At 49.0% G+C, this 25,363-nt stretch overlaps 1 protein-coding gene across 3 annotated transcripts in view; it reads right to left on the bottom strand.

Annotated features, from left to right (window-relative positions):
• SNX10 (sorting nexin 10) overlaps positions 1 to 24,679 on the bottom strand; it is a 60,867-nt gene extending 36,188 nt beyond the window's left edge. Inside the window, exon 1 of one of the 3 annotated variants that reach the window (XM_074268613.1) lies at positions 24,350 to 24,679. The gene's annotated coding sequence lies outside the window, so the exon portion shown is untranslated. Of the gene's footprint in view, positions 1 to 8,980; positions 9,081 to 23,831; positions 23,921 to 24,349 lie in introns of those variants that run through there. The other 2 variants (XM_074268615.1, XM_074268614.1) reach the window with 2 other exon arrangements.
• Positions 24,680 to 25,363: the final 684 nt, after the last annotated feature.

Here is a 25,363-nt window from a genome sequence, read left to right as displayed (position 1 = left end):
GACAAATTACTTCACGCGCAGACCTCGGTTTCCCCACATGCAAAATGAGCTGGCTGGACGAGCCGGCCCCCGGGGTCCCTTCTCCTTTCCCAGCGGTGGCCCCAGGCTCCATTTTTGGCATGTGGGAGCTATGGTTTATGGCGTCAGTTTCCAGACCACGAGGGGAGAGCTGAGGAAGGGTCCAGGAGCCCTTGGGGCTCCCTTCAGCCTTAAAGTCCACAGCTCCTGCCGTTAAGGTTGAAGCCCAGAGCCCAGCCCAGGTCTCAGGGGCAGGGAGGCAGCTGGGCAGGCATCAAGGAACGGGCCCAGTTAAAGAAAAACCCCTTTAAAAGCCTCTTAACTTGGCATCCCACCAACGAGCCAAAGTCCAAATCTCCACAGCACAAACACACCTGGAAGGAAAGGTGAGGGCAGGGCCGGGAAGGGGGGGGGGCTGGGGAAATAAAATCAGCTCCCTATCTGCTCTAGCACAGGGGCCTTAAGACAGGCCATCCAGCCCAGCCCCCGCAACTTCCTGAGGGAAATATGGAGCCTGCAGGGGTGAAGAGAGGAGGCGGAAGTCCTGGGTTCAAATCCAGACGGCCAGAGTTACTCAAGTAACAAGGATTTGTTCATAAGTTTTTATAATTATTGTTTACTCCGTGTCAAGCACTGATCTTGGGCAAATTACCCCGCCTCCCGGCCGGTTTCCTTCCCTAAAAAAAGAGGTACAAGAAAGCCTCTGGAAAGTCCCTTCTATGGTCCTTAGACATGCCCACGGGGAGCCAGGTAATATCTGACCCTTAGAGCCCGGGCCCTTTTCACGGCTTTCTCCTCCATTTGCTCCCAGAATCGGGAAAGCCCTCGGAACCCATCCTGGTGGGGTCGCTTGTAACGTCTCCTCTCTAGTCTTAGCTGGAAGACGTCCAGTGACGGGAGCTCACCCCCTCCCAAACAAGGAGTAGGAAGTGGCACTGAGCCTGAGCTTCCTTCCGCAACCCGCCCCAGGGCCCCCGGCCTACCTTTGTTCTGCCCTCCCGGACCACCCTGAGAAGGCTCAACAACTTGGATCAATACAGTGACCAATCAGAGTCTCCGAGAAACGAACAGACGTGATTCCTGACAGAGGGGAAGGACTGAGGGGCAGGAGGAGACACACAGACCCTTTATTTGAACGTGGCCAGCTCAAGAATTTGTTTCTCCAGATCAGACAGAGAATTATCATAAAAAAAAAATATATCAACAAAAACATGGCTAGAGGGGCAGCTGGATGGTACAGGGAATAGAGCATCCATGCTGGAGTCAGGAGGACCTGAGTTAAAATGCTGCCTCAGACGCTTAACACTGTGTGACCCTGGGCAAGTCACTTAACCCCTATTGCTTCACAAAAAAAAAAAAAAAAAAAAAAAAAATCAAGGCTGGCCCTATGACAGAAATATCCAGATAAATAGAATGGAATCCAGAATAGAAGGGAATAAAGAAAATCCTAATCACCCAGGCTGGGTTGAGATGGTATCCTAGCTCCACCCAGCAGTCACTTAATAAGTGTTTATTGATTGATGGATAGATAGTTATTGACACTGGCTTAATCTCAAATTTGATGAAGTAATCTCTTCACAAATCACTTATTTTTCCAGGCTCACTTCCCCAGATTCGTAAGCAAATTCTCTTTTCTACAATACTATCAGACGGCTTGGCCTATAATGAGTATTACTTACTTATTACCATGTATCTATAGTAATATAGACTATAGACGTAGTATATGTGTATATATATATTATTATTACTTGTTATTACATAAGTATCACATAGTAATAAATACTGGCTGATGGATTATCACACTTGAACCTGGCTATCGAATGGCCCTGGGGAGCAAGGCCCCCAAGGACTCATAATCATGATCAGAGCTAATATTTACGTGGCCATTAAATGTAGAAAGGCTTTACAAGCATTGATTCACTGGGACTTCTCAAGCTTGTGAGGGGTGCTGGGATTACGTCCATTTTACAAATGAGGAAATCAAGGCCGGAGCAGTTAACTGACTTATCTAGGGGTCAACCCAGTCAGCCCATCCAAGCCAAGTCAACTGAATCCAAGGCAGGATTCAAATCTAGACCTTCCTGACTCATGTTGCTGCTAAATGAGGCGCTTCTCTAAAACACACTATATTTCTAAGTACTTCGTGACTCAGTGGTATGTTTGAAATAGATCCCTAACTGCCTGAGTTGGGCATTCCCTTTGGCAGTAGATACCCTAATCACCCAGAAGTAGGAGGAAGGAACCTTAGGGATCATCTTTCTATTCTCTCATTTTACAGATTGGAAAACTGAGGTGCAGAGAATTGGAATGACTTTCCCAAGATCAGTAAACATCAGAGGCAAGATTTGAATCAGGATCTTTTTCCACGGCCCCCAATGGTTTCAACTAACACTGGATCAAACCTAAGCAACAGAGTCAACAGGTACTTCTACATATCCTTAGACTATGAAGAGAAGCGAGTGACGGGGGCAGTATTCTGAGCGGACCCTAAGAGGAACTACCAGGAGAACAGGGGCAAGGGCCTCCAGGCTGAGTAAGCACGTGAATTGCAATCTGTAGGACTAGATCCCCTTCCACAAGATCAGAGAACTCGATCTTTCTCGCTAGCGTTTCCTCTGGTAACACGCTGAGCCTACGGATGCTCATTATGGTGGGTGGCCATGATCCACGGCCATATAGGCCACCAGAAGGCTTCCGGAGCTTAAGAGAGAGGTTTATTCCAGGGAGAATGGAACGATCCCCACCGAGCCTGCTCTCCTCCCATTCATTTCCGGATCTCTCCATGCCCACCCCCAATGTTCCAGATGGACACACCGAAGGCCTAGGCCCAGGAACTGCTCCTCCGGCAGCAGGCCGTAGCACTGACCACAGACTACCCAGCAGAGAGCGAAATAACGGGAAAGGAAAGCGAAAAGTATCCTCTCCTCCAAAGTCAAAGAATAACTTGTTTACCCATTTCACCCACGTGGAATCCTTTAACATGGACGGGCCCACCACTCATTTTTTTTATTATAGATTTTTATTTACCTGATATATACATAGGTAATTTTTCAGCATTGACAGTTGCCAAACCTTTTGCTCCAATTTTTCCCCTCCTTCCCCCCACCATTCATTAAGTGGCTGCTCGGTGCTGCGCCAGATCTTGCAGCAGAAGCCGCCCCCCCCCCCCCAGCCCCTCGTGACAAACTGAGAATATGAGATCCTGTTAGGATTACCAGGTGAGAACTCAGGTTGTCTGGACAGTGACAAGGTGAGAACTCAGGTTGACTTGATAGTTCTCTGGCTCAGACCTTAGGTCTGAGTTCTCACCTTGTCACTGTCCAGACAACCTGAGTTCTCACCTGGTAATCCGAGCCAATTTTGAAAATACTCCGAAGAGAGGCAGCATGGGACAGGAGAAAGCGCAGTGGGCTTGGAGCCATGGGTCCAGGTTCAAATCCAAAGTGGCGGCCAGCTGCCCAGTAAAATGTAAACTCCCTGAGGGCAGAAGCTTTTGTTTTTCTTCCCCTTTGGGGAAGATTCTCACTCTCCCTCCTCCACACCTAATCAGTGGCCAAGTCCTTCCTTTGCAAGGTCTCTGCCCCCTGCCCCGCCCCCACACCTGGACTGTTACAAGAACCCACAGGTGAGTAAGTCTGCTCCAAGTCTCTCCCTGCTCCAATCCCTCCTCCCCTCAGCCCCCAATCAATTTCCCCAAAGTGCTCCCCTGGTCATGTCAGCCCTCATTCACTAAACTCGAGGGTTTCCTGGCACCTCCAGGAGCTGTAAAAATCCTCTGCCATTCAAAGCCTTCCATAATCTGGCTCCTTCCCATCTTTCCAATCTTTTTTACACCGAACTCCACTTCCTGGCTTCCTTCACGGCTCAGCTAAGGTCCTCCCTTCCAAAAGAAGCCTCTTCTACTCCTTTGTTTTACTGCCCTCAGCCTGAGATCGTCCTCAATTTTCCCTGTCTGTACCTTCATTTTTTGCATGTTATTTCCTCCCAGACTGGAGAGCAGGGCTCGGTTATTTTGTATTTCCAGCATTGAGCACAGTGCGTGGCACATAGTATGCTCTTAATAAATGCTAGCTGATATGAATGCTATGGAATATTATTGTTCTGTAAGAAATGAGCAGCAGGAGGATTTCAGAAAGGCCTGGAGAGACTTACATGGACTGATGCCGAGTGAGATGAGCAGAACCAGGAGATCATGGTACAAGGCAACAACAATACTGTATGAGGATGGATTCTGATGGAAGTGGAAATCTTCAACATAAAGAAGATCCCACCCACTTCCAGCTGATCAATGATGGACAGAAATAACTACACCCAGAGAAGGAACACTGGGAAGTGAATGTAAACTGTTAGCACTACTGTCTATCTACCCAGGTTACTTATACCTTCGGAATCTAATACTTAATGTGCAACAAGAAAATGGTATTTACACACATATGTTGTACCTAGGATATACTGTAACACATTGAACATATATGGGACTGCCTGTCATCTAGGGAATGGAGTAGAGAGAGGGAGGGGAAAATTCGGAAAAGAAATGAATACAAGGGATAATGCTGTAAAGAAAATTACCCAATGCATATGTAATGTCCAAAACTATAGTTATAAAATTAATTAAAAATTAAATTAAAATTAAATAAATAAATCCCACCTGACTGATTTGCTGGCACACAGCAGGCTCTTAATAATTGCTGTCTGAGGGACAGCTAGATGGTTAAAGTCTTCACCTAGCATGCTACAAAAGTCTCCCAAAGTGCTCAAATACTAAATTATGGAATAATAGCACATGAATATAACAGAGTATTAATGTATGATTACAAATGATGAAGTTTCTTGCCTTCTCAATGGGTGGGGGAGGATTGAAAGGAGGGAGAGAATTTGAAACTGAAAACAAAAATTATAAATTAAAAAAAAGAAGTGATGAAGAGGAGGAATCTGCAGAAACATGGGCAGACTGGCTTCTTTCTTTCAGGGCCGATACTGGTTCTCACAATTACTCAAAAGTTTCCTACTTTTTTTAGTGTTCTTTCCATTTAAGCGACTGTAACCGTTCTATGATGATCATTATTGGTGGAATGAAATTCAATTGAACTCAATAAGCATTTATTAAGCATCTACTATATGCCAAAAAAATTCTTAACAGCTACCTGCCTCAGTTTCCCCAGCTGTAAAATGGGAAGAAGAATAACCCCTCTCTCACAGGGTTGTTATGAAGATCAAACGAGATACTATTTGTAAAGCACTTCTTGCAAACCTTAAAAGACTTTACGAATACTAGCTGCTATTAGTTAGAAATCTAAAAACAGAACAGACCTCGCCCTCAAGGAGCTCAGCTCTGCTTTGTTAGAGTAAAGGGCAAATCTCAAGAGCAGAGTAAGAGGCACTGGAAGACCTGGTGAAGGTAAGAGCCAGTTGGCCCCTGCCGAGGTGAGCAGCAGGAGTTAACGCTGCTTGGTGGAGAACATGTATACTAATAAGTAAATAGGGATGTGAGAGACGATACATCCTAACGGTTGGAGAGCCGGCCCAAGAACCGGGACAACCGGGTTCAAATGCTGCCTTGGATACACACCGGCCTCAAGCATTCCCTTAAGACAGGCACCTCAGGGAGGGCCCAGGATTCCTGATCCAGGAACTCCCCAAGCCAGTGAAACCCCAGGTAATAGTTACCCGTGTGTCATTACTGATCAGTGCCCTCCTTTGCCAGATGAGATGACTGAGGCCCAGAGACAAGGTCATTTGTCCAACATAGGCAAGCAGACAGTGGCGGAGGCAGAGTTTGGGCCCGGCTAGTCTCCAAGTCCAGCGCTTAAGAGAACTCTGGGCAGAAAAGGCCATGCGCATCCAGAGAGAGAACAAGGAGACCGACTGTAAGCAGCACACGCCATGTCTTTTTTCTCTCTCCCATGGTTTTTTTCCCTTTTGCTCTGATGTTTCTCATCCAACATGATTCATACAGTAAAGTGTGTTAAAAATAAATGAATGAATGAATAAATGAGAGAGACCGAGGGCGAGAGACAGAGACGATATCCCTCCAACGCTGATACCCGCCTAGAAAAGCTGGAGCTCCGCAGCTCCCCGGGGAGTGGGAAGCGGGCATCACCACATCCCTTTCTGGAGGGGAAGCTGCCAGCCTCCCCCCCCCCACTGGCAGCTGCCAGCCTGGGCTGCTCTATCACGCTCACGGCTGACCCTGAGCCCGGAAAGCTTTGCCAGATTTCTGCCACTCCCTGGGACATGACTAACTTCTCCTTCGCGCCTTGCACAAGAAGTCGCCCCGGGATAATGAATCGACGCCCCAGACAGACTCCGGGTAAAGGAGTCCTGATTTAGCACAGGTGTCGGAGCCTGAAAGCGAGCATCCGGAGGGGGGGTGCCCTGACTTTCAGAGACAGGATCAGGAAATCACCGACTGCTGGAATGGAAAGGACAAGTGGGCATCCAGATTCTGCCCGAGGAGGGGACCCAGTCCCCCGGCCTGCAACCAGCCCACTCTAGAAAAAGGGGCAGCAAGATTTCAATATTAAACTGGCCTCTCTGGGAATTTACAAAGGCTGTGAAGAGTTCTGCCCTCGCAGCCGAGCTGAGCAGGGCTAACCTCTAGCCCACGTTTCATCTTCAGAATAAACCTCTTTTTGGTTCCCTGCACCAATGATGGATAGAAGTCCCTGCTCTCCTCAAGGTGATGCTTTGAACTGAACCTGAGCCTCCGGCTGCCAGGCAGGGGCCAAAGGTCTCCTCCCTGGGCCTGGGCCCCCAACTTTCCAAATACAGCCCCACATCTCACGAGTTTTCTTGACTCAGTGAGCGTGCAAACCCCCTGGACCTTTTTCTGTCAGGCGCCCTACTTCAGTGACTCTGTCCCCCAGTCTCGCTCTTCTGATCCACAATGTACTGTGCCCCTCTTTCGGTGAGAAACTGTTTATTCCAACCTTGGCTGTGCTCCCGCTAGCACAATTTCTCTCTACCTGCTTTGTGACCTACCTACAGCTCTCTTAAAATGAGCTTTAAAAAAAGCAAATCATATGACATTCACGGGTCCCTCTCAGAGGGACACAACAGATCTGAAATCAAGGTATCCACAATGCCAAAATTCCAATTTTCATGCAATTTAAGCCTTGTCTCCCATAACCTCTGTTTACCTCAGTTTCCTCAACTGTAAAATAAGGATAACAAGGCTATTGTGAGGATCAAATAAGATAATATTTGTAATATGCTTAGCAGAGTGTTTAGCACATAGTAGGGGCTTATTTCAGGGAAGCTAAATGCCACCACAGGGCACTGGGCCAGGAGTCAAAAAGACTCATCTCCCTGAGGTCAAATCTGCCTCAGACATGTCATAGCTGTGTGACTCTGGACAAGTCACTTCACCCTGTTTGAGAAAGAAAGGAAAGGAGGGAGAAAGAGAAAGAGAGATTGAAAACAAAAGAGAGAGAGAGAGAGAGAGAAAGAAAGAAAGAAAGAAAGAAAGAAAGAAAGAAAGAAAGAAAGAAAGAAAGAAAGAAAGAAAGAAAGAAAGAAAGAAAGAAAGAAAGAAAGAAAGAAAGAAAGAAAGAAAGAAAGAAAGAAAGAAAGAAAGAAAGAAAGGAAGAAAGAGAAAGAAAGAAAAAGAAAAGAAAAAAAGCTTGCTTCTTTCCCTGTCTTCCCCTCTTTCAAGGACAAAAACAAAAGGTTTCAGAGCAATTTATCTAAATAAGACTGACAGCTCCAAGGCCAGACTATTAAAAATACACAAACATCCATATGCTCATATGTGTATATATTTCCATATTGCAAGAAGAAGTCTCAGATGCTATAATCAATCCATTAAGAAGAATTTCATAAGTGCCTGCTGAATGCAAGGCATCGTGTTAGTACATGGAGACACAAATGAAGCTGATGTTAGTGAGGGAAGCATCCTGGGATGAACCAGAAAAAAAAAAAAAGAGAGAGAGAGAGAGAGAGGGAAGGAGGAAGAGAAAGAAAAAGGAAGGAAGAGAGGGAGGGAGAAGGGGGGAGAGAGAGAGAGAGAGAGAGAGAGAGAGAGAGAGAGAGAGAGAGAGAGAGAGAGAGAGAGAGAGAATAGAGAGAAAGAAAGAAAGAGAAAAAAGGGAGAAAGAAAGAAAGAGAGAAAGAAAGAAAAAGAGAGAGAGAAAGAAAGAGAAAAAGGGAGAAAGAAAGAAAGAGAAAAAGGGAGAAAGAAAGAAAGAAAGAAAGAGAAAAGAGAGAGAAAGAAAGAGAAAAAGGGAGAAATAAAGAGAAAAAGGGAGAAAGAAAGAAAGAGAAAGAAAGAGAAAAGAGAGAGAAAGAGAAAAAAGGGAGAAAGAAAGAAAGAGAGAAAGAAAGAAAGAGAAAAGAGAAAGAAGAGAAAAAGGGAGAAAGAGAGAGAGAGAAAGAAAGAGAAAAGAGAGAGAAAGAAAGAGAAAAAGGGGAGAAAGAAAGAAAGAGAGAAAGAAAGAGAAAAGAGAGAGAAAGAAAGAAAGAGAAAAGAGAAAAAAGGGAGAAAGAAAAAAGAGAAAAAGGGAGAAAGAAAGAAAGAAAGAAAGAAAGAAAGAAAGAAAGAAAGAAAGAAAGAAAGAAAGAAAGAGAGAAAGAGAGAAAGAGAGAAAGAAAGAAAAGAGAAAGAAAGAGAAAAGAGAAAGAAAGAAAGAGAAAAGAGAGAGAAAGAAAGAGAAAAAAGGGAGAAAGAAAGAGAGAGAGAGAGAAAGAGAAAAGAGAGAGAAAGAGAAAAAAGGGAGAAAGAAAAAAAGAGAAAAAGGGAGAAAGAAAGAAAGAAAGAAAGAAAGAAAGAAAGAAAGAAAGAAAGAAAGAAAGAAAGAGAAAAGAGAAAGAAAGAAAGAGAAAAGAGAGAGAAAGAAAGAGAAAAAAGGGAGAAAGAAAGAGAAAAGAGAGAGAAAGAGAAAAAAGGGAGAAAGAAAGAAAGAAAGAAAAAAGAGAGAAAAGAGAGAGAGGAAAAGAAAGAAAGAAAGAAACTTAACTTTGTTACCTGCCCCCAAATCCAGTGCCTGAAGACTGATTCTGATCTTCTGTCTGCTATTAGCTCAGTTCCGAAGCCTGCCTTAACCCAGCCAGACCATAACTAGGAGGAAGAGGGCTGGGACAGGGGAGGGTCCGCCCTTACAGCTGGCCGCCTTCAGTCACAGACTTCACAGCAAGGACTTGGCAAAGGTCCCAAACCTGCTGAGGCCGGTGCCCGCCCGCCCACCCCGGCCTTTTTGAAAGGCCAAAATCCCGGGAGACGGAACTTTTCTGAAAATCCTCCCAGGGTCCAGGGGGGCTTGGGCCCTATGGCACTTCAGGCTCCCATAAGCAGCTCGGGCTCTCAGAAAACCGCTGCCAGATCAAGTTCAGGAGGCCCACCGCAAGCAGGAAATCCCAGATTCGATGACTCCACTTATGGAAGCCGGGCTCCCAAATCTGGGCCTGGTGTGTGGCCGGGTAGCCTGAGGCAGAGCAGCGGAGAGAATGCAAGGCAGACTCTTCCTTAAAAAGGAGCTCTCCTTCTTTCTCCCACCCTACTCCCCAAGCAACAGTCGCTTCCTCATTTGGCCGGATTTTTTCTCTCTTTAATTATTAACTTTTGCTTCCACATCGCACTTATTTTCTAAGGTAGAATTAGGGGCTTTTCCAGTAAATGAGGCTTAAACACTGACTCCAGCAGAGACCAATTCACCCAGGAACCGCCAGCATGGACAAGGGGCGCAGCCGCTCCGCCCTTTCAAGGGCCTTGGACGGGGGGAGGGCCCCTTCCTCACATAGAAAGAAAAAAGCAAGATCACACAATCCACCCAATATACATCAAAAAAGTTTCACATTAAATGCAATATTCTCTCCCCCCTTTCCCCATAAAGAAGAGGAAGGAGGGGGTCAACTCAGTGGCGCAGTGGATAGAGCACCAGCCCTGAATTCAGGAGGACCCGAGTTCAAATGTGGTCTCAGACACTAACACTTCCTGGCTGTGTGACCCTGGGCGAGTCACTTAACCCCAGCCTCAGGGGAAAAAAAAGGAAGGGGAGGGTCAGCAGCATCTTTCTTATGATTATCAGCCTGATGATACAGCAGCTAATAATAAAATATCTATAATGATAAGTATAAAAGCTTTTAGTTTTTCAGTAGCTCTATAATTACTTAGCATCTCATTTGATCCTCACAACAACCCTGCAAGGCAGATGCTCTTATCATCCCATTTTATGGAGGGCAGGAAGGCAGGAAGGCAGGAAGGAAAAAGGGAGGGAGGGGAGAGAGGGAGAAAGGAAGGAAAGAAGAAAGACTGGAAGGGGAAAGGGAAAGAAGCAAGGGTAGAAGGGAAAAGAAAGGAAGTATAATTTGTTCTCCCAACATGAATTCCTCCTCTGGATGGAGATCCAATCTGGGAATTTCTTTCTTTGTGTTCCCTGCCCGGTTCGTGCACATGAGGCTTTACTGGGCAAAGGAGGAAGGGCTGAGTGTCGGGCCCAGGAAGTAAGACCCAGAGCCACCGGCTCAGAGCTGGAAGGGCCCGGAAGGGCCACTGAGTCCAAGGCCCTCATTATACAGATGGAGGGAGGGAGGGAGGGACATGGAAAAGAAGTTGTTCAGGTCACACGATTGTCCAGGAAAAGTTTAAAGCAGAATTTGAACTCGGGGCTATCTGTTCTATCCACCCCGCTTTGAGCTCTTTCCCGGAGGACACATGGGTCGGACCTTGCACATAAGCCCAGTTCCAGCCCTCAGAAAGGCGCTGGGACACGTGGGCCCGGCCCCCTCCCTCCGTCCCTCTCTCCAGCCCCCCCACAAAGACGTCCCTGATTCCTGGCAATTTCCATCTGGGCTTCCCATGGTTGGGGGGCACAGAGTCCTGGGTGAAGTGCAAGGGGCGATCTCTGTATTTATTCTGCAAAATCTCTGTACTTGTTGGCCGCCTGCAGGCTGGGCCCCCCCACCCTCATCCCCCGAAGCTCCTGGCAGGCCGGGACCCTCCTTGTGGCCCCTATGTATCACGGAGGACCCCCCAAGGGGTTTGCTGAATGCCCCCCCATCACCGCACCCAGAGGACAGCGCGCTCAAGGACAAAACGAGGCTTGGGGAAGTGGGAAGAGCTGACAGCATAAGCAGCGGCCATGGCCAAAGCTGCGGGGGACTCCGGACTAAACAACGATCTGGGGGGGGGTCGGGGGCTGTGGTCACCGGCCGTTGCTTTGGTTTAACTGTTTTTTCTTTGGTGGAACAGAGGAGGGAGCCCTGGGGGGAGCACTCCTGCATGCAGTGCTGCTGGGAACCTCTGAGAACAACCAATGGCAGAGTCTCCAGTGCGTCCTTGACAAAACCCCAGAAGAGCCGGACCCTCGGTCCCACAGGGCAGTAAAGGCACAAGGAAGGCCCCGCCCTCCTCAGCCTTACAAGGGGAGCACCAAAGCGCCCGCACTTGGGACCAGCCCACTTCTTGGATCGGGCAGCAGCTCGCGGGGGCCCGAGGAGGGATACGGGAGCACTTCACTGTGAGGGCAGGAGCACTGCGGGAAGGCCTGGCCCCCAGCAGAGGGTCCTTGGGCATCCGGGAAGCCACAGCCTTTTATCTGGGGGGAGGGGGCACAGAAGAACCATGATGACCCCAGAATGACCTCAGACCCCTTCCTCATCTGATCCTGACCCGATGATCCCTTAAAACCGGAGGGACCGGACTGTGGCTCGGTCACGGGGACACCTGAGCAAAGCTGCCCGGGCACAGAGAACCAGGGCTCCAGCGACAGCTCAGCCCCGCGCCCATCACTCCCGGAACCTCCAACGCCACTGCTGGGAGGTGGGGCCGAGACCCTGGGGCGCTCACAACGCCCTGGGGAGAAGAGATCCCTCCCAGAGAGTGGGGGGCTGCTTCTCGCTTTGTTTCTTATCTTGTGGATCACAGTCTCCAGCCTCGACTTCCCCCTCTGTGAAAGGGGGGTCTGCCAGAGGAACCGGGCCCAGGCGGGCCGGGCTGGCCTTGCCGTGAAAGGGGTCGGGGGCCACAAGCATCGCAAGAGCCTGCTGGGGGAGGCCCCGGGCTCGTGCTGGCACACAGTAAGTGCTCAATAAGTGCTTGTTCATTCACTCATTCACTCACTGCTGAGGGAGCACTCAGGTTTGTGGCTATGAAGGATGTAGGTGACCCGGGCTGGGATGGATCCCAAGGCTTCCAGCGAGCCCGGGCCTGGGGTTCTACTCACCAGGAATAACTCTGTAAATGATGTTTGGCTTGCTATTCCACCTAATGAAGTATCTTTTGGTTTAAAAAAAATGAAGGGAAGGAAAGCAGAGGAGGGCAAGGGAGAGGGGAGGAGGGAGAGGAGAGATAAGATGGGGAGGAAGGAGAGGGGAGGAAGATCCGCAGTTGGATTCTAGAGCCCTGAGCATGAAGAGCCAGAACTGGGTCGACCAGGAGGAGCCTCCCCCCCACCCCAAGCTGGCCCAACGAGCCCCGCCCACCATCTCCTGGCCTTTCTGGGCTCCAGCCTTGGGGCCACGGAACCCCCAGAATGCTTCTGCCCTCCGGCACATCAGTTACCCCACCCGGAGGTGCCCCGCTAAGGACTCGGGAATGGAGGGCAGGAGCACAGATGGCAGCAGCCGGTCACAGCCCAGACACCGGAGGCGCCCACGGCAGTGGCCACGCCGGGTCCCAGGGGCAGCCACGGAGGCCCCTTTCTCCCCTCTCAGGAAAGGGTGGGGACCAGCCAGTCCTGGCTCGCCTGGTCCACTTCCCTGGTTTTCTTGGTCACAGGGAAGGACTTAATGGCAGAAAAAAATTATGGATACAAAATACAATCCTGGCGGAACTGAATCAAAAGATAGCATCAGCATACAGAAAGCGCTTAATAAATGCTCGTTGACTGATTGACCATGCATGTTAAAGTCTCTCATGCATGTGATTTCCTAAACAGCTGCAGGGGGACAGGGAAGGGCCTTGCGTTTGAAAACACCATTTACCCAGGTGGATCCTATGGGGAACTACGCATGGACCAACTTCGAAAATATTCCCAGGTTGATATTTATTAAGCCCCTATAGTTTACAAAGCAAGGGAGATAACACAGGAAACATGGCATAGGTCTTGCCCCCTGATAATTTACTAAAGAATAAATGAATAAGCATTTATTAAACACTTGCTGTGTACTGTGCCCCGTGCTAAGCACTAAAGCTACAGATATAAATAGTAAAGAGAAGAAGAAGCAATCGCGCTGCCAGCTCATCTGAGAAAAACCGCTGGGCAAAGTCAATAGGAAAAAGGGACAGGGGGGAGCTGTGTGGGAGCAGGGGCCCAGGGACAGAGTGAGGAGGGGGCCTGGAGCACGGTCTTGAAGGATGGCAGTTATTTCCCCATTCCAGAAAGGGCCAGGACCGGGTTCAGTGCCTGAACAAGACGGGAGGAGCCGGAGCTGGGTGAAGCGGAATTCTCTCCTGCCCAGGGTGCCCGGGAGCTGAAGGGAGCAACGCTGGAGAAACATGTGCTGGAAGGAAGTAGCAGAGCCTGAACTGCCAGGGCCAGGGCCAGGGCCAGGGCTCTCTATTTTACCCTCCAGGCAGAGGTCTGGGCTTTCTGGTGCCCAAACACTTCTGCCCCCCATGCCACCCAGCTCTGGCATCTACAAGGTCACGGGGGCAGCTCCTGCTGCCTCTGGGGAGGGAAGGAAGGTCGGAGGAGGCCCGGGGAAGGTGCAGGGCACACCGGGACACACACTCGACTGCCAGCTTCTTCCCGGGACCTCATCCAGCACCAGAAACGGCACTGAGGGTGCCCTGAACAAAAACCGTCCCAGAACTGAGGCTCTGAGCAACAGGGAATCATGGAAGGCTTCCGGGTGAGGGGGGGTTCTTGACTGTTTTGTGTCCTGGTCCCGTGGGAAGATTCTGGACCCCTCAGAATAATGGGTTTAAATGCCTAGAGCACTGGGGAGGAAAACAACTGTCTGGCATTCCCAGGTAACTCACCCCATCTAAGTTCATGGACCCTTTGGAAGTCTGGGATGCCCAGAGTAAAAACCCCTGGAGGATGGGCTCAGTGGTCTGAATCTTGACCATTCTCATATTTTTCAATTTAGTGCCGGCTCTAGTTCTTCTATCACAATTCTGTCTAGATATCACACACCAGCACATGCACACAAGCACATGCACACAAGCACAAGCACATGCACACTAGCACATGCACATGCACACAAGCACAAGCACATGCACACAAGCACAAGCACATGCACATGCACATGCACACAAGCACAAGCACATGCACACTCCCTCCTTCTCTTGCACAAACAGAGGGAAGAAGTCAGATGCCAGCAGCCTCAGGTGCCTCCCAGGGGGAGAACCTCCAGCCCCGGAGGCCACCTAATTCATCCCCTCATTAGTGTCATTAGTAATCATCACAGAACAAGCAAAGGCGGCCCGAAATGGGAGATTCGGGTCTGGGCCGGACTCTAATGGAACATCTTGAAACCTCAATGGCCTCCAAGGGCCCGGGGTTGTCTCAGTAACTAAATCATTTCGGGGCAGAAAAGCTCCTTACTGAAGGATGGGAAAGCTCCAGGGACAGAGTCACAGGGAACCAGAAATAAAGCTCATCCAGTTCTCTCTGGTCCTCCTTCTGACCACTGTCAGGAGAAGCAACAAGTATCTATTAAAGCACCTACTGTGTGCCAGGCAGCATGCTGAGCACTTAAATATGGTCTCCTTTGTTCCTGTTTAGCAGTTACCTTCCTCTCCAATGCCCTGGACTCACCTGAAATCTTATCTTCTAACAATACATAATAAAGTTATTTATCTCCCTATTAAAATATGAGATCTTTGAAAATAGAGACTTTCTCTTTTCTATTTGTTATCTCCAAGGCTTAACAAAATGCTTTGTATACAGTAAGCATTTAATAAATGCTTTATTCACTCATCCAGTCATCTATAAAAGCATTTAGGACTATTAACTCTACCTGGACCATCAGATCCTAGATTTGGAGCTAGAAAGAACATTTGAAAGACATCAATAGTGCAACTTTTTCAATTTTCTACATGAAGTCCACACTGGGTAAGTAATCATAATAACCAGCATTTATACAGCACCTGCTGTACGCCAGGGACTGTTTTTAAGTGCTTTTGCCCAGAGTCATTAGTAAGATTCTCAGATAAAATCTGAATTCTGTTCTTACTGACACCAAATCCTGTGTTCCATCTACTATACCACACTGCCAGTGTCCTAAGGAAGAGAGCCAGCAGGGGACAGCTAGGTGGCTCAGTGGATGGAGCATCACCCCTGAAGTCAAGAGGACCTGGGTTCAAATCTAACCTCAGTCACTTAACACGTCCTGGCTATGTGACCCTGAGCAAGTCACTTAACCCCAATTGCAAAAACAGAAAAAGAGAGGCAGCATGGGGTGATAAACAACTTGGATCAGAGGAGCCGAGTTTATATTGTGACCCTCCTTCCCAACACTCACACTAGCTGTCTGATTTGGGGGCCAGCAGCTCTGGATGCCTCAGTTTTCTCCTATGAAAATGCAATTAATAAGACTGCTACCATGTAACATTAAGGAAATGCGCTTTCTTTTCACATATTGAACATGTATGGGACTACCTGCCACTAAGGGGAGGGGGTGGGGGGAAGGAGGGAAAAGTTGGAACAGAAGGTTTTTCAAGGGTCAATGTCGAAAAAATTACCCACGTATATGTTAATGTAAATAAAAAGCTTTAATTTTAAAAAATTTTCAAAGAAAAAAAAAAGGAAAAGTGTTTTGCAAGCCTTAAAGTGGATTGTATATGACAGTGATCTATAGATTAATGCTATAATGGGGGGGGTATATTTGACCTTAAAGTGAGGGTCAATACAGAAAAAGAGAAAGAAATATGGAGAGCAAAGACTCCAGTCAGTCCTACGTGGGAAACAGCCAAGAAGATGAAATTTAAGCTGCAGATGCAGAGCACCAAAGGCCATCCCCTTAGGGAGGGGTAAAATTCAAACCCAAGACCTCCACAGGCAAGCTCCCAGGCCTGGAGTGGAGGGAAGGAGGGATCACATCTGAACACTTAAAGCCCCTGGGTTTGTCCTACAGGCAGTAGGAATCTGGCGTGATTTTTGGTGAGATGGAAATGTATTTTAGGAAGATTAATCTGCAAAGAATGAGGAAGATACATTAGGGAGAGAAGTCAGGGAAATAAAGCGAGAGAGGAAATGCTGCAGGAATCCAGGCAAGAAGTCACAAGTCTGAAACAAAGTAAGTGAGAATGGAACCAAACAAAGAGAAAAATGTGGAGAGGAATGAAGGCGGAACAAGAGAGGAGCAGAGACCCAGCCTCAGTAATCTTGGGGAAACAATGAATCCCTCTAGGACACAATTCCCTGACCTATAAAATGCGTGGGCTGGGTTACAGGAGCCTTTTCCCTCTCTTTATCATCAGGACAGGGAAATGGCTTAAGCACAGATAATCATAAGAAAGGAAAGAATTAAACATGAATCCAAGGTTTCTGGCCTGGAGGACAGGAAGAACTGTCACTGAGAGAAATAAGGAAGTGGAAGAGGGAAGCAGTTCTGAGTAGCGGACAGATGGAAAATGAGTTGGGTTGGGGATGTATTGAGTAGGAAATGGAAAAATCCAAGAGGGAGTGCTTCCATTTATTCAAAAAGTTAGGAGAGAAATCAGCTCCTGGGATAAAAGCTCCCTGCTCCCTGAAGGAAAATGGAAAGAAATCTGGCAGAAATCAGGTTTAGATCATGCTCTCCCACCACATAGCACCACAAAATGTCAATCTAGATCCCCAAAATCTCTCTGACAGTATGTCCTTCATATAGAAAGTAATAAGGGAGCATCAAGCTTTCTGCCTTCCACTCATGACAAAGTGGGAAGATGGCCAGGAAGCAGAAGGCCCAGATCCTCTGCTAACGAGCTGTATGTATGACCAGGGAGTCCCAGAACTCAGCTTCCTTATCAGTAAGACAACTTGGGGAGGTGGGTGGAGGGGAGTACAGGGTGGAAAGGAGCCTCAGGGGGCATCCCTTCAGTTCTACTGCTCAGTGAACCTAGCAAACAGTCAGAGTGAAAGCCTCCATCCCCCACAGAAAAGAGGAACCTGTCAGGAACTAATTACCATTGGCTGGCCATGATTCAATCAGAACAACATGCAGTTAATCAAGTAAGAAATTTGAAGAAGTGGGAAGTAATTTTAAAAATTAATTCTCACCTCCTCCAAAAAAAAGGGAAATAGCCTGGAAACAAAAATAAAATAATTTAAATATAAACAAATGAAATTTAATTTTAAATAGGGAAGTTTGGGGGTTTTTTCCCACGAATTGTTATCATATATTTTTACACCTTCATTTTTAATATATCGCCCACACCCAATAAGTTATTCCATTTAAAAACAAAAGTTTTTTAAAAATAAAAAAGGCATTTTAGCAAAACTAACCAACATAATCAACTCAATCTGATAGTATGTACTATATTCCACATTCACAGTCTGATATTTCAGCACACCCACAGTATAACACTTCAGAAAAGGGTGAGAGAACATTTTCTCATTGGGGGAAGAGGCAGGGAATAAATACATATATAATGTCTACTAGGCACCAAGGATGGCACTAAATACTTTTACAAATATCTCATTAAATCCTCATCACAATTCTGGGAGATGGGTATTATTATTACTCTCATTATAGGGATGGGGAAAGTGAGACAGACAGACAGAAAATGATTTGCTCAGGGTAACACATCTAGTAAACTGAACTCAGGTCCTCCTGTCTACCCCAGGGTCCAAGCTCCATCCTTAAAAAAAATAATCATCACTTAATTTTGTTTATGCCTTCAAGATATCAGGAATTTACTCCAATATGTAAGACTAAGAGCTAATTCCCAGAACATAGATAAGTACTCAGAATAATCAATTAACAAATAAAAGGGTATTTTTTAAAAGTTCTCAAAAACTTATATAATTATAAGCTCTTTAAAAAAAAACATATAAAATATCACTCCAAATCATTAATAATTAGAGAAACACAAATCAAAACCATTCTGAGGTTTCAACCCATTGGAAAAAAGATAGGAGTCAATGTTTGAAGAAAAGGCAGGCTTGCTCATACATTGTTGGTGGAGCTGAGGATTGGTCTAACCCTTCTATAAGCCAGTTTGGAATCAGAAAGTGACCAAAACTCTACCCTTTAAACTACTGACCCCACTAGAAGGCATGAACCCCAAAGAGGTCAAAGACAAAAAGAAAGGCCCTATGTAAATCTGAAGGCCCTCACAAAGGCCCTACAACAATGTCCTCAGCAGCACTTTTTGTGGAACATCTGGATCCCAAACCACGCTTTACGCCCCATTTACTCAGTTGTCCCTCAAATGACCAGAGGCTTCTTGCACATTGGTAAGATTAAAACGCCTCCCTATGGATTTTTTTAGGCAACAGGTAAACTAAAAATAAACCAATAAAATAAGCTTACGACTCACAAAGCATTTAAAAAATGAATCAGTCCTTTGTTACAAGAGCACGGAGCAGCGGAAAGGCAACGGCCTTCATGGGACATCAAGGTTCCTCGGGTCCTATTCCTGCCCTCTGATGGGAATATTGGGCCCTTTCTGTGTCCCTCCAATGTACAAGGCACACGGCGCCCGAACCCTCACCCGGCTCTGTCACCTCTCCAGAGACAGCAGGGACCCGAAGCCTGATCCCAAATCCCCAAAGCCCCCCCCCCCCACTTCAGGCGCCTTCCCTTCTTTCCCAAGAAATCTTGTCATCCTAATTCAGTTTCCCAAAGGCCTTCCCTCCTGGGAATCACCCACACAAACTGTCCAGGAAAAACATCCGCCCCACTCGGCTCTTCTATTTCCCATGTAAATTATTAAGTTGTCCTTCTGGTCCGAACGAGTCTCCTGAGAGTCGGAGGGGCGGGAGCCAGTTTTCCCAGGGCCTCTCACCTCCTCCCACTCATTTCTGAGCCCTGACATTTCAAACCTTGGACCCGGGGCACAATAATAGCCCAGGCGAGAGAGCCTTCAATAAATAACCCTCTCCCAGTCACCGCTAACGCATGCTCCCTTAGGAAACTCATTGGCACCCGGGTCTCGGGCCCAATCAGCTGTCCCAGACTTGCAGTAAGACCATGAGCTCCAGCCTCGACAACTCTGGGTTGTGGGCAAGCCACTGTACCTCAGTTTCCCCACTTGGAAAAGGGGGAGAGTAAAGTCTGCCCCATGAAGCCTCAGCTGGAGGATCTACAGGAAGAGCTGTAGAAGAGGCAGCTAGCTGGTCCAGTGGGTGGAATACCAGCTCCAGGGCCAGGAGGACCCGAATTCAAATCGGACCTTGGACGCTTTCTGGTTTCATGACCCAATGCATAGGTCACTTAGAGGATATGGATATAGATTGGATAAATATCTATCATCAGTCATCTTTTGTTCCCCCTGAATTAAAAATGGCCTAATTTAGCTGCCTCAGCATCTGAACAGTGCAGAGGCACAGTTATAAAGCCACGTGTTAATACCCACTCACTATCCATGAGCTCACAGCTGTGGGTATTCCCTCCAGGGATGCAGACTGCAGCCCGGGGAAGCTCCCAGCCTGGGGAGTCACATCTTTACCCAAGTTCACTGTGCTCAGTGAGCTAGGAGCACTCCCCAATTCCCCCTCCCATCTCCAAGGTACCCATGGGGCACAGCCCATGTCAGCCAATCAAGTAGCATTTTATCAAGGACTCCCCTATGGGCCGAGGCGACCCCTCTCACCTTGTGTGATCTTCCATTTTTATCAATCACACATTTCTTTAAAAACCTCCTTTGTCCATCAGACAAGAAGCATTTAAGCCTCTGCCACTGTTGGGCATGGCACTAACAAGCAATACAAAAACACAAGAGAAATAGTCCAAGCTTACTTCTAGGGCAGACAACAGGAGAGAGACAGCGAGGGGCAGCAGCTGCAATACTAGACTGAGAATGAGGAAGTCTCAGGCACTTTCCGTTTGCCTCAGTTTCCTCATCTGTAAAACGTGGCTCGCCGCTCCAGAGTCTCTGCCAAGATAACCCTACATGGGATCAGAGAGTCAGACAGGACTGGGCAACAACACATTAATTCTCTGTGGTGGACGTCATAACCTGCTCGTGTCCTCCACGGCCCCATCTTGTTTTGTTCAGAATCAACCGAGAAATGGGAAGCCCTGGGAAAAACTAACCGCCCTCAGTGTGGAAGAAGTTAGACAGGATCCTGAAGAAATAAGAAAGTTGGATGAGCAATGTAGAGCAGAGAGTGGGGAACTCTGGGTGAGGTACAAGACCCTCCTGCCCAGAGGGAACCTGCAGACAAGGTCAGCTTGGGCTCCCGTCTCCCTTAAGAGCTTCCCGAGAAATCAAGGAGGGCAAGACCAAGGTGTTCTACATGAAGCAAGGGATGCTTATAGCAAGAGGCATTTACATGTCAATAGCGGGTGCTTAGAGTTGGCCCATGCTCAGTGTGCTGTAGTGATGTAATCGGACTAAAGTATTTAGGGGATGAGAGGACTTGAAATAAATGGACCCCATCTTTGACCATCCTCGTGGGTCTCCTGCCTTCTTCACTCCTCCACTAAGACCAAGGACTCGGGCCAATCCTGAGCTCCTCCAGAGAGAGAGCGTGGGGGCTCTAGAAAGCACATTACAGAGCAAGCCCATTCACCAGACCTGAAGGCTGAGACTACACTGCTATGTACCCTGCTCTGGAGTTTCTTATCCCTTCCAGAGCCACCAACTGCCAGAACTTTCTTCCACAGACTGGTCAGTTTGTCATGTGACTGGATTATTTTGTTGTGCTTCTGAGCTGGAGACCAGGACTCTCAAACACCTGGGACTCTTCTTAAACTTGAATCAGAGCTCCTGGAGGGAAGCCCCATCTTATCCCAGGGCCTTTGCAGACTGGAATTTCCTTTCCCAGGTTTGATCATGCCCTGGACATTAGCTGTGGGATCCAGAATGAGTCCCATGACTTTCCTCGGTATAGCACAATCAGATCCCTAAAGCTGGAAGGAGCCCCAGAGGTCATCCATGATAACCCCCCAGCTGGCCCCTCATGGCACAAAGAGGAGGCTGACGAGGAAGAGGCCCAAAGCCTCACCTTGCCAGGCCAGATGAGCGGCCCAAATGCAGGCAAGGCTTCCTGAGACCAGAGCCTCCAATGGGAGCTCCTCTCTACCCCCCCCATCCTTCCTTCCTATGCTCCCATGAGCCTCAGAGGTAACCAGGGCCCTTGTCTCTTCATCACCCTTCCTTCTCCTCCCCACCCCAATGACTCTTACTTGCCCTGGGTATAGTATGGAATGTTTGTCTCACAGGTAAAAATAGCTCGGGACAGCTCCAGGGGTAGATACTATGGGAGGCATTGTTCCATTTATCAGATGAAGAAATCGAGTCTCAGAAAGGGTACTTGGTCCCCTCTCCCCCATCCCCTCTAGCTCTCATTTGCCCTGGGCATAGTATGGAGTGTTTATGTCACAGGTAAAAAAAATGTCTCAGGCAGCTCCAGAGATAGATGCTATCAGAGCCATCATTCCACTTCTCAGATGCAGAAATTGTGTCTCAGAAAGGTACTTGGCCCACAACTGGTGTCAGAGAAAAACCAAGTTTTCTGCCCCCAAAAGCCCCTGTTCTTTCTACCGCACCAAGCTTCACGCCTTCCCACCTCAACACAAACTTAGAGCCCCCCCCACTAAGTTAAAAGGCTTGTGGATCACAGCAAGGCCACTCCCTTCTACAATCTACTTCCTAAAAACAGCAAAGTTCAGTGATCTCCACTTAGCACGGCTTATTTATGAATTTTCTGTAGAAGAGCTGTATCTTTTTCTGAATTTTGTTGAAGTCTTGGGTTTGTTTTTCTTTTTACATCCATTATTTTCTGATACCCTCCCCCTTCCTGCTAAACCCTCCTCTAAGAAGGGAAAAACAAGGGGCAGGGACAGTGTATGAAACATTTCAAACCCACAGCCCCCCACCTCTGTGCCACAAGGAGAGTATGTGCCTTCATGATCTCTCCTCCGGGACAAGACTGAACACCTGTTTTACATCAGGGCCCGAATCTACAATTCCATTTAGTTGCCCTGGAGAAAATTGGGCCCTGTGCACAGGTTCTCCAACCAACAAACAAAAACTCGTGAGCATTCTTTGAAATGGTCAGATTTGCACCAAAAAGCTAGCTGTCGGCTCGCCCATTTGCCCCCCTCCCCCCAGAACTCCATTTGCCCTTCAGTCTTGGCTTGGGTCTCCCGTGCTGTGTTTTACTGAGATTTTCTATAAATGAACCAATCTGTAAGCATTTATTAAGCACCTACTATGTGCCAGGCTATGCTTAGAACTGGGGAAACAAAGAGAAGCCAAAATGACCCCAAGGAGCATATCGAAGGCCATATAGAAATAAATACAACAGGTTACAAATATGGACAGAAATGTTCACAGCATGGGCTTAGGAGGGAAGGCTTGGGGGCCTGTGGGAGGGACTCGAGGGTAGTATCTGAGCAGCCAGAGCTCTTGTCTGCATGGGGGGGGAGGGGTCATACTTCCTTTAGGACCTTGGAGAAGACATTGCACATCTGGGCCCAGGTTAATATCCCTGCAAAATGAGCGAGTTAAATGGGATGACCTTCTGAATCTGTGATCCTGCTGCCGAAGGAGATTTCCATCTTCCCTTCCAAGATCACTGCATCCCCCCCAAAGGCACCTTGTACCTCTGCTAGGAGTCTCCTATACTTTCAGTGTGTGTGTCCCACAAACACAATGTCTCCCCGATGCCACAAACTCACTAAAGGAAAGCGGATAAATATGGAAATATGCTTTGCACAATAACAACCATCTGACTGATACATCTTTTGACTTCCATCGGTGGGGGGGAAGAGACCAGAGGTAGAGAGAGAAATCAAAACTTTAAAAAAGGAATGTTAGAAATAAATAGAAATGGAAAAAAAAAAGTGGGTGGTATTTATGTAAAACTATTACATAAATTATCAAAAAAACACATTACATGTTAATTTGATTGTCACAGCAACTCTGCTTTAGTTATCCCCATTTTACAGATGAGGAAACTGAGACATAGAGAGTTCAAATGACTGGGCGGGGGTCACAGGGCCGGCAAGAGTCTTTTGTCTTTTTTCTTGCTCTACCCCTCTTTCATTTGGGTCTTCGCATCCCCAGCACTCGGTTTATCCCCACTAAGTGCTTTCCAAATGCTTGTTAAGTGGCTAATTCCTGCTCTGCAGATTTGGGGCAAGTCACATTGTCTCCGGCCTGGAAAGGGCCAGGCCTGGAGTCAGGGAGACCCAAGTGCAAAGGACTCGGGCTCGGGCACACAGTAGGCTATTTAGCAAGCGCTTGTTCCCCTTCGCTTTCTGGGCCTCAGTTTCTCTCTGTGTAAAGAAGAAGCCGGAGGGAAGGAAGGGTCTCCGGCCGCCCAGGGATTCTCCGGCTGCACAGCTCCGGCCCGGGTCTGACATCATTTCCCCAGGCGGCTCCTCCTCTCCAGGGGAGAAGCCGCTCGGAAGCCGGACCTCGGACGCGGTGGGAAACAGACTCTTCCCCCAGAAGCGGCTTTTCCTTCATTTATAGAAAACCTCAGAAAAGCGGCTCCGGGGAGAAGGCGCGGCTCCCGTCCCCGCTCCCGTCCCCGCTCCCGTCCCCGCCCAGTGCCGGGGCCCAGGAACCAGCGGAGCCGGGGCTCGGGAGATTCCCACCGCATTCACCTGCTCCCCGGGAGAGCCCGCCCCGCCCCGCCCCCGCCCCGCCCGCCTCGGGGCGCAGCTGGCCGCTCGCGCACATCTGGAAGGGAGGACGCCTCCGCGCCCCGGCGGCCCCCGCGCCCCCCCCTCGCTGCGACAGAAGCGGGAGACCGGCTCCCCTCACTTACGGCTCCGGCTTCCTCGGGTCGGGCCGAGCACAGCAGACACGCAGCGGACGCGCGGGGAGGATCTGCGGGCTCCCACGCAGCCGCCGCAGAGCCGGGACCAGTCCAACTGCGCGCTGCGGCTGTGGGGGGGCCGCCCCGAGACCGGGGGCGGGGGAGGGGGCGCCAGCCCAGGCTGCAGCGTGTGACGGGCTCCGCTCCGGCCCGGGGGCCAGACCCTGCCCGGCCCAGCCACAGTCCCAGCCCCAGCCCCAGCTCAGTCCCAGCCCCAGCCCCAGCCCCAGCCCCAGTCCCAGCCCCAGCTCAGACCCTGCCCCGGCCGCTGCTCCTGCCCAGCCCAGACCCTGCCACAGTGCCAGACCTTGCCCAGCCACTGGCCCTGGCCCTGGCCCCTGACTCCAGAACCAGCCCAGGATTCAGCCCCGAGGTCCCTCCCTAAGCCCCTGCCCCGACCCCAGCCTCCCGTCCGGACTTAGTTTCAGCCCTTGCCCCCCTGCCCCGGCCCCGGCCCCGGCACATACCCGTACTGTGCCCTTCTTTCTCCTTCCGCCGGGAGCCTGATAGCAGCCCTCCAGGAAAGCCCCTTCCCCACCGTCACCTTCAGGCCCGTCTGAGAAGGGCTTCTGGAGCCTCTGGGCCAGGAATTCCCTGGGAGGGCCCGGACTGGGCGGGGAGGAGGAGGAAAGCCCGGCCTTGTGCAACCCTAGCCGGAGGCGGCAGCTCCGAGCTTGGGCAACGCTTGTGGTGGCCCCAGGGCGCTCGTGGAGAAAGCCTCCCCCAGGCCGGAGCCGGCCTGCAGCGAGCCCAGCCGGCCCTGGGCTGTCGGGCACTTGTGGCGCCCTTCCCTCCTTAACCTTGCTAGAAGGGAAAATCAGGAAGCCTTGTGCTGAGGCAGCCGAGGCCACTCCTGGGGGAAGGGGAAGCGCCCGGCCCGGGGTCCCTGACCCGGCCCTTACTTCCTGGGACCTTGGGCAAAGAAGTCGCTCAACTTCCATCCTCAGTCTCCTCATCTGTGGAATGGGGGAAGGCAGATTTCCCCTACCTACCTCTCCAAGGACTGTGGGGAAAGTGCTCTGGAGGCCCTAAGTGCCAGGAAATGGGACATGGGTGGGAAGGGGTTGTGGGAAGGGGTTCCCTAGGTTCCATTTGAATGGGACTTGACCAAGAATCAGGTACAGTAGAAGGGAGAGGAAGGAAACCAGAACTGATGCCATGCACATGCTAAGCTCTTTACAAACTATCTCATTTGATCCTCCCAACAATTTTAGAAACTAGGAATGGCTGTTAAACCCTTTTTACAGATGAGGAAACAGATTGAGTGAGTTCAGGATTACACAGCTTGGAAGGATTTCCAGCTAAGGCAGGATTCGAACTCAAACTTCCCGACTCCAGACCCAGTACTCTGTCCACCACATCCCCCAGCTGGCTGTCAGGTGGCCGTATTAGTCCAGGAGACAAAGCAATCCATTCCCTCCAAGAACTTATATTTTACCATCAGCTGCCTGATCATAGGCCAGAGATGAACTATGAGCCTC

Source organism: Sminthopsis crassicaudata, chromosome 5 (assembly GCF_048593235.1).
Source record: "Sminthopsis crassicaudata isolate SCR6 chromosome 5, ASM4859323v1, whole genome shotgun sequence".
In the NCBI taxonomy this organism is placed as follows: domain Eukaryota; kingdom Metazoa; phylum Chordata; class Mammalia; order Dasyuromorphia; family Dasyuridae; genus Sminthopsis; species Sminthopsis crassicaudata.
This window is presented reverse-complemented; position numbering and strand designations above follow the sequence as displayed.